Source organism: Vipera ursinii (genome assembly GCF_947247035.1).
Source record: "Vipera ursinii genome assembly, chromosome: 5".
Lineage (NCBI taxonomy): Eukaryota > Metazoa > Chordata > Lepidosauria > Squamata > Viperidae > Vipera > Vipera ursinii.
Window position 1 is genome coordinate 5,001 of NC_139518.1, and position 10,459 is coordinate 15,459.

Here is a 10,459-nt window from a genome sequence, read left to right on the forward strand (position 1 = left end):
ACAGAAGTGCAATGGGCATGACAGAGGCCAGGCAAAGGCAGGGTGCTTGGGCACACTTGCTACCGAGTGCCAAATCCCTGGGAACTTGTACTCCATAGCCAGGCGCCGTGGGGGAAAAAAGACAGCCTGAGTGGGAGCAGCTTACGGGAGCCACCTGCAACCTTCTCCGCTGACTTCCCCATGGACGTCACTTATGGGAACCCACCAGGGAAAGGTCACAAAGGGGGATCATGTGGGCCAATTGCCAAGCACCTGGATCGTGATCACCTGACTGTAGGGGATGCAGGAGGGCTGGAACTTTGAGCGCCCGTCATAAGTGTGACTCATTCAGCACCATCATAATTTCAAATGGTTGCTGAATGAGTGGTTATTAAACGCCTACTGGTACCGGATTCAAATTCTGCATCCATTGAATCGTCCTAGTTTTGTCCTAGCAGTCTATAAATATGCGCTCCAAGCTTATTATCAAGTTTTCAAATTCAGTGAAGACCCTCAGTATTCCCCTTTGTCTCCCTAGTCTTTTTGTTAGGGCAACATAAGAATAGAATAATAACTTTATTGTCAGTATGAATGTACACCAATCGGCATACATCAAAATGAAATTTCGTTGCATACAGCTCTCAAAGGGTCACCATCTCCGATAGACACGCTTTGTTTGTGGCCAGCTCAAGTTTCAGAACGACCATTTTAGTCTCTAGGGAGCGAAGGATGGCAAACAGGACAGATGGAAACGGAGCTACGTGTGGATTAGCCCTCAAATTAGCTTGTATTCCTTCCTGCAGGACAACCTCACCTCCTTTCCTTTTTCTGATCCTGACTCTTCCACCTTTTCCTTAAAGGGGCCTCTTTTTTGCCTCTGGATCAAGCTGCAAAAGCCTCTTTCCCTTCCTCTGGGCCTGCCGACAAGCCTCCTCCAGTTCCTTCGTTCCATAAGCCCCGGGACCTCTCCTCCTCTGCCTCCTTCAGAAACAGCCCTGATTTGCAATAGAATCCGTTGCTGGGCCAGCAGTCAGGTCTGAAGATTTGAAGATCCTGGGAACCGTCAGTTCTACTGGACAGTTAACAAGCGAGAATTTAACCAATTGAATTTTGATTAATATCATTGGAGCTTGCAATTTAAACAAATGATTAGCTCTCCACTCCTGGTCTCGGAACTGTCTCCTTTCTCAAAGCAAAACAAGTAGGAAAGGAGAGATCTTGACTACTTTTAATTTCACTGTAAGGTTTTACACTTAGCCTCACAACTGTCCCAGCATTAGTCAGGAATTTAAAAGAGCCAAAGAAACTCCTGAGCCGGGGTTTCAGCAAGCAAACAACTTTTATTTTGATCAAAATAGAGTTGGGTGACCCCCCCAACTCTCTTCGTGGCTGGTAGAGAGATGAAGGCCACAACCAGGAAAGATGCCTTCCACCTTTTATACCCCTTCAGAACAAAGAGATCTGGTCTTGGTACTAGGAACAAAAAGGTACAGAAAAATAATTCCTAGATGATGACTCATAGGCTCCACCACAGCTCCTTTCCCCCCTCCCCTCACCGTGCTCTTTTCTTGTAAGCAATCCCCTGTACCTAAAGCATGAAACATTTGCTTTTATATAACTAATTTCCCAATGTAAAGCACCTACAAAGCTGCTTGCTCATAAACAAAGATGATTACAAAGTATCACTACTAATATCAGTATTACTAACCTCAACATTAAGCATAATAAAATCCCTTCATCACTTTCCTTATCCAGATGGATAACATTTTTCCCTGTTGGAGTTTCATTCACTTGGTTTCGCCCATCTTTCTAGCTTTTTGAACACATTTCTTCTCTCCCAGAGCATTAGCCCACCAACCCCCAGCTTTGCATTATCCACAGATTTTGTAGGCCTCTCGACTCTCTTCTGTATCAAAGTTGAAGAGGTGAAGTAAGCAAAATATAATATGAAAAAAGAAAGTAAAGAAGAGTAGAGTGCTCCGTATGGATGGATCTAGTCAGACAAGGCCTGCTGGAAACTGTAGAATGTTCCACTGGAGGAAAATATAAGATCTTCTGAGGATTTATAGTCCTGGATTTCCCCCCACAGCAAAAGCCCCCAGAAACTTCTCCCTCTGCTGTCCTCTCTGCTTTCCAGGCAAGGCTACACATTTCCCAGGTTGGCCAACATGCTTTGCTTCTCTTGGAGCAGCCAACCCTAGGAAGATCTCCTAGGCTGTTATGTCAGACCAAACCGTGCAGTATTTAAAACTGAGTCTGAAGAGATTAAAACTTAAAACTGAAGAAATTGCATCTGCGTGTTCCTGGTATAAAGGAAATGTTCCTGCACTACATAGTCCTTGAAAATAACCTTTGTGTTTGCTTACTTTTGCTGGGTTTTTGTTAGCCTTCTTCATTGTCTTGAGATGTTTTAGGAGGACTGGGTGGTGGGGTAGGAGGAGCAAGTCCCTGGAGGGAGCCAGCGTAGAAGCAGTAGCGGAAGGTGGGAAGATGAGAAGGGAAGTTGCAAGCTGTGCAGCCATTTCAGGAAAGGAGACAACTGGGTGATCAGCCACCCTTCTTAAAGGTTGAAGCCATAAATCCAGCCCTTACTGATAAAACCCATCATCATCCACAATTTAATCCCAGATGAAAGGGTTGACCTGCCATTTGCTGCAGGGGGTGGTGTGGGTGGGAACATGGGAGGGGCAGAATTAAATCGTTTTGCCAGTTGCAGTAATGTGTTGTAACCTCGTAGGGCCTGCTTAAACTCATGGAAACACTGTTGTACTTGTTAGAAATATCGGCTTTAAGATAGCTTGCCTTATTTTTAGTGTTGCAAAAAGCCTTGATGAAACTAGATCTGCCAAACTAGTTTCCCCAATTGAACTGCAGAAATAAAGTAAAAATGTAAAAATACTGTTTTACACAATTTCTTCCAGCAACTTGAACAGCCCCAATGCAGCGGAAGCATAATGTGAGAATGGGAGGAAAGAAACACCATAGCGTTCTTTGTAGACTGAGCCTTGCTGTGTCCATTTCTTCTGCAGGCTGTATGGCAGTTTTGACACAACTGGATTGACACCATAGGAGGTGTCCAGGTAGCTTAGATCAGGTAGACGTGGGTCTGTTTTTGCCAATTCTATCTCCATGAGGAGATCACTTAGTTCCTGGATTTTGTGATTGTCTTTGTTGCCTATATTCAGAAAGTTTTGTAGTCTTTTGAATAGAGCATTCTCTAATGCTTCTGGGCTTCCGAAGGCTTGTTCAAGTCTTGCCCACGCAGCGGCAAGACCTGCGTCTGGAGAGTCAACATGCACTGATCTCAGTCTTTTAACGCGATCTGCAGATTCTGGCCCCAGCCACTTTATGATTAGATCGAGTTCCTCCCTGGTGTTAAGGTTGAGATCAGCAATAACAGCTTTGAAGGTTGATCTCCAGGATCTGTAGTTCTCTGGACAGTCATCAAACTTTGAGAGGCTAGTGGTGATGAGCTCTCGACGAGTCACATGTCTAGCGCAGTCAGAATGGTCTGATCTCTCACTCCTTGATGCCAAGGAAACTTGTGGAACCCCTTGGGTGTGAAAGTTCTCTAGTGAATAAGGGTGAGGTATATCAGGATAGAATGATGTTGCAAGAGCGTTCGACTGTAGTGCAGTCCCTAAGGCTTGTGCTGGCTGTCGATTCAACCATTGTTTATTGCCGGAAGTTACGTTGTCATTGGGAATAGGTGATGCAGTTTGAAGTGTTGGCGCACCTGTGTTGTGGCGTTGAAGAAGTGCAGGCTTTTGCAGGCTTGAGGCCTCTGTGCTATTCGTAGGAAGTACAGTTGACACACCTGCATTGTAGTGTTGAGGAAGTGCAGGCTTTTGCAGTTCTGGGGTCTCTGTGTGGTGAGTCAGGACAGCGTTGTTCATGGGAAGTACAGAAGATGGCTCTGCATCATTGTAAACATTATTCTTCAGCACATATTGACTGGTGCGTTCCATCGGATCTTCCACTTCTATTGGGATGGAACAATCTACATCGGTGCTTTCTTGCATTGCCTGCTCATAGACCTTCAGCTTTGCTCGGGCAGCTGCCTCCTCCCTTTCCACTTGCAGAATCTTTAATTTGGATTCTGACTCTGCTTGGCGGTCTTTCTCCTCTGCTTGGCGGTCTTTGCTCTGATTGCTCTGAGCTTCTATTTCAGCTTCCTTTCTGGCAAAGGAAACATGCACTTTCTTTACCTCTACAAGTGCCCAGGCCTCTACTAGCTTGTCACTCAATGTTGAAGCTCTGGAATGAGAGGATCTAGCAGAGCGTACTGTGACTTTAGTTGATGTGGATCTATGAGATCTGGTCTCCTGCAGTTCAGCAATACGGATTTCTGCCTTATTCTTTGCATCTTGCACTAGGAGATCTCTTTGCTGGTTTAGTTCATCAATTATGGTTAGTTCTGCTGAGGAATCATCTACATTAGAGTCATTCAAAAAACCTGTGTATTTTGCAGACAGCCTCTGGTAACGCTCATAAGCTGCAGATAGGCGATTTATAGAGCCTCTTAATTCAGCAGGATTATCATTAAGGCTCTGCAAAATTGACATGCAGTGTGCAGTTTTGTCCCATAAGTCTGATAAATTACTGGAAAATTCATTTCTAGTTGCCTTATAATTTCCCCTGAGTTTCTGGGTTGGTCTTATTGTATGCTTAGGTTTTACAGCAGGATCAGCACACTCAGCTCCCTGAATGTCTGTGAGGTCTGAAACATGATGCATCTCTTTTGATTCAGCAATATCCCCTGTGTGGAGGGGAAACTCAGGTAAGTCCTGAATGGACAATATTTTAGCAGCAGGAGATGGATCAGGATCCATTAGTGGCAGTGGTAGTCTGCTGAGGCCATCCACATGGCCCATTTCCTTCCCTGGTTTATGAATTAACTTAAAATTGTATGCAGACAAAAATATAGACCATCTCAGCATTCTTGGAGATAGTATGTGGGGAGTTTGTTTGTCTGTTGTGAACAACCCCAAAAGAGGTTTGTGGTCAGTGTAGACAGTGAAATCCCTGCCATATAAATAATCATGAAACTTCTTAACTCCAGCCACTATGGCCAAGGCTTCTTTATCAATCTGTGCATAATTGCGCACAGCAGAAGATAAGGTCCTAGAATAAAACGCAATAGGAACCTGTTTCCCATTTTTCTCTATGTGGCTTAAGACTGCCCCCACCCCATAGGGAGATGCATCATATGCAAGACATACAGGTTTAGACTCTATGTAATGCTTTGAAACGGAGATGAGCACCAGCCCCTAGAATCAGAAACGACTAGCACGCATGTGCGGGGGAACCTTTACCTTTACCTTTTTTAATGAGTTACAGTGGACTTTTCTGAAAGAAGGGCTTTCAGATCCTGGAAACTTTTTTTGTGTAAGTTAGTCCATTTCCAAGAGGCTTTTTTATCAAGCAGCCTGTGGAGTGGCTCTGCTATAGCAGCCTTATGAGGTAGGAATGTGTGATAAAAATTTAGGAGGCCCAGAAATGCTTGCAGCTCTCCCTTTGATTTAGGCCTTGGAGCCATTTTGATGGCCTTCACTTTTGAATCAGCGGGGTGAATTCCATTAGCATCGATACGAAACCCCAAGAATTCCGTTGATGAGACCCCCAATACTACATTTGTTTTTCTTTAATTTGAGGCCTGCATCTGCAAAACAGCCCTGAGCCTATTGGCCATCACTTCTGGGGATTCCCCGGCAATGAGAACATCATCAAAATAGGGGCAGACACCCTGAATACCCTTAAGAGTGTGTTCCATAATCCCTTGGAAAATACCTGGTGCAACACTGACTCCAAACTGTAAGTGTTTGACTTGAATGCCCCTCTGTGAGTTACTATTGTCTGAGCCGCGGCTGTAGCCTCGTCAACCGGCAGTTGCTGATACACCTGCACTAAATCAAGTTTAGCAAAAAATGGTTCCCCCTTGTAATGAGGCTAAAATATGGCTGAGTACAGGAACTGGGTAAGCATGTTGATTTAGGGCCTTATTCAATGTGCACTTATAATCTGCGCAAATGCGAACTTCTCCATTGAACTTCAGCGGGGTGACAATAGGAGTTTCCCACTCCCCCCATCAACAGGCTGTAACACCCCCTGTTCTACTAGCTTATCGATTTTGGAATCAATTTTGTGCTTTAGGGCAAAAGGAACCCTGTGAGGCTTAATTCTAATAGGCACAACATTAAGATCTAACGTAAAAGAAATTGGTGGGCCAGTGTAAGTCCCCAGGGTTGACTCAAAAACTTCCGCGTATTCCTTGCAAACAGTCATGAGGTCTGCTGTTTGTGTCCAATTAATGCCTGTAATTTGAATGCCTAAAGCATCAAACCAATCAAGTCCAATAAGACTCGTTCTTTGGCCCACTACTACTATTACATCCAGGTGCCCCAAAAACCCTTTAAATTTTACCGATAATGTGGCTTCCCCCTTAACTTTAACCTGAGCATTCTGAAAATCTGTTAACACAATATCAGAGGGCCTTAATTTAACCCATTTGTTGCTGTGCTTGCAAACACAGTTGAATGTGTCTTGCGAGATGATTGATACAGCCGAGCCAGAGTCCAACTCCATCTTACAAGGAACTCCTTGTAGCTCTACTGCGAACTTGAGTTTAGGCTTGAGGGGGCAACGAGCCCCGGTGCGGCAAACGCTTCTCCGGCTTCTGAAGAACCCCACATTAACTGGACTCTGGGCCCCAGTACCTCTCCTAGTCGGTTCCTCCAACTGGTGCTTGGGTGGTCTGTCTCTCTGGCATGCTCTGCAAACCACCGCGATGTGGCTGGTCCTTCTGCAAGCTCTACACGTGGCCAAGATAAATCTGCAATTGGCGTGAAGATGATTGCCTCCGCACCCCTTACATCTAGGTAAGAGAACTGCCTTGTAATCATTCTCTCATTGATGGTTTCCGTGGTTTTGCGCATTTGGTTGTCTTTGGAGCTTGTTGGTTTCAGGTTCTTCATCTTCTGACGATTCACTGATGAATTTGGTGACCTCGAGATGGAAGGAATCTTCAATTTTTGAAGATTTGGTGGGTTGCACTGTCTGCACTGCACCCCCGGCGGCTTTGTTGGCCATGACCTTGTCCTGTGACTTGGAGAATGTGAGGTTGGGTCTAGCAAACAGTCTCTGCTGAAGGGTTCTGTCTTGAAGGCCACAGACGAGCCGGTCTCTCAGTTGTTCCTCTAAGTTTGAGAACTTGCAAAGGCGTGCGGCCTGCCTTAGGCCCGCTATAAACTCTGAAGCTGTCTCTCCAGGTAGCTGCACTCTTTGGTCGAATTTAAAACGCCATGCCATCTCTGACATTTTGGGTTGAAAATGCCCCGTCAGCTTCTTCTTAAGATCTGCAAACAATACTGCTTCGATGGGCGTCAGTGCGAAAAGGTTTTCTGCTAGGTCAAAAGTTGCTGATCCACACACGTATAGCAACGTGGCGGCTTTTAGGCCTTCCTCTGCAATTTGGTTTGATTGTACATAGTTCCCTGCTTGCAAGAGGTAAGACGGCCAGTCTTCTGGATGTTTTACATCGAACTCTCTGAGTTTTCCAACCTTCGGCACCTTCCTCGATTCCTGCGTTCTCGGATCCTGCTTCTTAGGCTCAGGGAATGCATCCACTGAGCACGCGGCCGCTAGTGTGGCTTTACTAGCCGGCCTAGAGAGGCGGGGGGAAATGCCTCTTCCCTCCAGTGTGTATTGCCGACCCCGCATTGACTTCAGCCCTTTTTTAATCGGCGAAGCAGGATCCCACCTTCGTCACCACTGTTAAGTCATGGGCTCTGGTGAGCAGGAATGAAGACACAAGGCTGAGTACAGAGAAACTCATTCTTTATTCTCGCTGGAACTGTACTTGAGCTTGAGCCACACCCGGCCACAATATATATAGCCCAGCCCTACAGAAATTTATTTAGCATATGGCTGGTCACACACAGAATTAAAAGCACTTCATATTTACAAGTTAGAACAGTTAAAACAATTTTTTTTAAAAAAGAAGCAATTATAAAACCTAAGAGGAAAACAGAAATAACATTTCAGAGTTTAATGTCGAGTTTGGAGATCCAGTCAGTAGCTGCCGTTGTTACGCAGAGGAAGTCCTTAAAATCTCCTAGGTATCTTCTATTAGTGCATTCCCTCACTATATGTTGGATAGTCTATCGGGGAGCCCCGACAGGAAACAGCCAATAGGATTAAACCTGAGCTTGCCGCCTGGGCTGACCAATTGCAGGACTGGAGATGGCCTGTCTAGGTAGCTGGGGAGCCGTTAGCTCTCCAGCAACACACGTGGTGATGATACTACAAGTCCAATACATAACATTCTGGAAGTTTTACATCAAACTCTCTGAGCTTGCCGACCTTTGGCATCTTTCCTCGATTCCTGCGTTCTTGGATCCTGCTTCTTGGGCTCAGGGAATGCGTCCACTGAGCACGCGGCCGCTAGTGTGGCTTTACTAGCCGGCCTAGAGGGGGGAAAATGCCTCTTCCCTCCAGCGTGTATTGCCGACCCCTCGATAACTTCAGCCCTTTTAAATGGTGAAGCAGGATCCCAACCTCGTTGCCACTGTTATGTCGTGGGCTCTGATGAGCAGGAATGAAGACACACAGCCGAGTGCAAAGAAACTCATTATTTCTAGATGGAACTGTACTTGGGCTTGGGCTGCTCCCAGCCCCACTATATAGCCAAGCCCTATGGTAGCAGCCAATAAGATTGAACCCGCACTTGCCGCCTGAGGCTGACCAATTGCAGGCCTGGAGATGGCCTGTCTGGGCCATCTCCCCACAGCCCCTCACCTCGGGCCCTACCTGCCTCCCACGCCTTTCCCAGAAAACCCTCTGCCCTTCTGCCCAGGGAGCAGAGGCACAGCAGATTAAATTCCCTGACAAAATTAGGTCAGTAGATTCTGAAGGAGGCTTAAATATCTCATTACAGAGATTAAGGATGTGATTGCAAGTCGAAGACAATAAGGGCAGGATGTGAATCCTGCAGGCTTTAACTCGGCACCTGATCTTTCAGGCATCAATAAGCAGCTGGGCAGATCCACGTGCCTAGGCCAGACTGGGGCAACGTGACAGGAGGGCGCAGAACACAGGCGCAATGCTCAGTTCAGATCAAACCCTAAGGAGATACACAACTGTCCTCAGCTCACAGCCATTCATTTAACAAGGTTGATTTGGAGTCGTGACAACCTTCAAAAAAGTGACTTACAACCTGTACTCTCACTTATGACCATCACACTTCCCCCACCGATACGAGATCACCAGCTGTCAGGGAGGCCTGAAAATGGCGACCATATGGCTGTGGAGCATCCAGGGCCCAGGTGACAGCACCTGGCCAGGGGGCGCTGGAATGGCTAGAATCTCAGGGATCAGTCATAAGTACCACCCGTTCAGCATCATCCTAACCTCAAATGGCCACTGAATGGGTGTTGTTAAGGGAGGAATGCCTGTACAGTTTTTGGGGACACGGATAGAGTCATTCAAATAGGTTTCCTTCAACCCGGCACTAGACAGCAACCCTCAAAGCTTGAAACTATGATTCAGCAAAGCCCAGAAAATATTGTGAGTGTTGGCCTTTCCTCACCGGGCATCTCAGAGGCACCATCTTGCCCCCCAACACCCATGTGACTTTGACCTTTCCCCCCCTGCCCAAAATGTAAGGGCCTCTGTCTGACTCAGATCAAGACATGGAAAAGACTCTGAGGACCTGGTGGAAGAGACAGAGTACTGAGCACTTTTGCGATGTGGCCGGCACGCAGGGTGGTGCTGATGCAGAGAATTAAGGGAGGGGAACAAAATTACTAATTCCCTCCTGCTTTTATTAAGACGCCCCCTATTTGGACCAAAGTTTTTCCCCCCCTGCTGTTGAGCGGCTTCACTCGAGGGTTTGCCTGGTGTGCCCTGCGGACGGGGCCCCTCCACCCGTACAAACTGCCTGCAAACATTCATCCCACAAGGGAGGCAGCCAATCAACCCCCCCCCCGGGATCTCCTAGACATGAGAGCGCTCTGGTGGATAGAGGAGGTATTGCACACTGCTCGAGGAAGCCACTATTCTTCCGATCAGAACGGACTATTTAAAAGCCTGAGGCTGACACAGGGGGTGCCTGCTGGTTTGGGTGGTCTGCTTGTTGTGGCTCTGGGACAGAAGAGGCTCAGCAGAGTCTATGTGGCTCATTTCCTTCACTACAGGAGATCCTTGAAATCCTCCCCCATCAAGGATCAATCTGGTGAAGGAAGGGTGCACCTCTTCCACCAGAATTCGCACCTGCCTGCAGGGGAAAGAGCTTAGCTCCCCCAATTGGTGGCAACCCACTGCCCTCTTCTTGACAGCAATCTGCCCAGGGCTCAGTGGCCGAAGGCGGGCAGAAAGAGGGCCCCACTTGCAGTTCTCGTCTTTTGCTGCTCCGGCCCTGAAGCAAAGGAACACTGTATCTGATCCTGGTGGCCAGGCCCTCTTTAATTTGGGAAGTGCATCT